Raw genomic sequence first — 1,914 nt, forward strand, 5'->3', positions numbered from 1 at the left:
TCAATTTAGAACAAGGTTAATCTTGCTTCTAGATCTTCGATCGTAAGAGGTAATCTAATTCTAGCCTTATTCTTGGTTGATCCAAATTTCGTATAAGGAGGTGTTAATTACTTTGTTTCAAGGGTTCTTGCTAAAACAAAAGCTTGGATCGTTGGGTTGAGGATTAGGATTGCCTTATCAGAAGAGATACGTTGTTGGATTCATATCACTTTCTTCCCTTGACTTTTATAACATATTGTAATTTTAGCTCAATCAAACGGTTGGATTTTGAAATTCAATAGATTTTTTGAAGCTGGCCAAATCTTACCGTAGATTTTCTATGGTAGGAGCAAGTTTTGATAAGCGCCTACAATGTTGGAATTTGCAAAGCTCTGGTCCTTCTAGAATCCTTGCAAACATTCATAGAGAAAGCTAACTTAACGGATTGATTCCAACCAAGAGCTGGCTAGAAGATGAATGACTCTTAGATCGAACTAGTAATCTATGATGGTCACTCTTAGTTACCAAGACGACTCACTCCAGAATTAGTTTGATCATGGTTAATCCAATGAATCGATTTTTAACATCAAACCTAAATTAAGGTTTGAAAGAAACATACCACCCAAAGGGTTTCAACCACAAGGTTTTTGTATTCCACCATATTTTAAAATTGAATATTACATGNTTACTTTTGACTCTGACGAAGGTTCTTCGCTGAATTTTATCTCAACGCTTCCATCGTCAGGTTCGATGATTTGACTGGGTTTTGAGATTCCTTTCTCCTCGGGAGATTAGCATCTTCTATTTTCCAAAGAGTATTTCTGGTTATTTGATCCCAAGAAAGAGTTTTTGGAACAGTCACTGAAGACTTTCCAATATTTACCTCTATGAGCATGGTTGATCCTTTTGGTGAGGATCTTAATGCTCTTGGAGAAATATTTGTATTCATGAGTTTGTAATAAACCCTGAATATGACGATTGAAGAATGAGTTTCAACCTTGATGTTCAAATTTTTTTATTGTAAATTCAGCATGAGGGCTGATAATATGTGTGGGTCGTGGAGCGACAAAGTAAAATTTGGATAACAATTGAAATAGACTGGTCCATTCTCTAGATTGGATTGAACCATCCCTAATAAAGAATTTGAGAAATCTTCATGTCTCTTATCTCGTAAGGAGATAAGGACTGGGATATCTAACCCAAGCCTGAACAATGGTTTTACAGCGACTTGGACAAGACCGACGTGAAGATAATTAAACTCTTCACGGTGTTGGAGTATAAGAGATTTTGAAAAAAAGATTCAGAGACTCCCTATTGCTGTGAATTGGGATATTTTCCTCTGAGAATTTGATGCATGATCTTTGAGCAAAATTGAAGGTTGAAATTTGGTAGATAGTTTTAGGATCTACCTTTGGAATTGTCAAATTTTAGAGTTGATCTTTGATTCTGGCAATCTGATATTCTTGATTGACAGTATTTGAGATGGTGAGATTTTCTCCCCTTCTATGCTCATTTGAACTTTCTTCTTCTTCAGTAGAACATTTGAAATGATTTGATTTTCTGAGTTTTCTCAGAAATTCGTTCATAAGATGAAGATATGTAAGACAAGAGATAGAATAGAACAATTTTTTCTCTGAATTTTTCAATTGATATTCAAGAGAGAGCTATCGACCGATCGATGCTCTCCTTACATTGATGAAGTCCTCTTATAGACTTCGAATTTGAACGTAAATTTGAAAAATGCCAACTAAGAGATAAGATCGAATCTAGCAGGACAGGACCCCTGCAAGATCTGTTTTCCTAAAAGTAAGAAAAGACATAAGGTAAGCTAATAATTTAAAGAACTAATATTTTACAACACTGATAATTCACATGTGAGCCTTCACTGTGTGGCTGACAAGTTGTCAATCTTTGTTTTGTCTCTGATAAAGTTGT

Source organism: Cucurbita moschata, unplaced genomic scaffold, assembly GCF_002738365.1.
Source record: "Cucurbita moschata cultivar Rifu unplaced genomic scaffold, Cmos_1.0 Cmo_Scf00112, whole genome shotgun sequence".
NCBI classification, from domain to species: domain Eukaryota; kingdom Viridiplantae; phylum Streptophyta; class Magnoliopsida; order Cucurbitales; family Cucurbitaceae; genus Cucurbita; species Cucurbita moschata.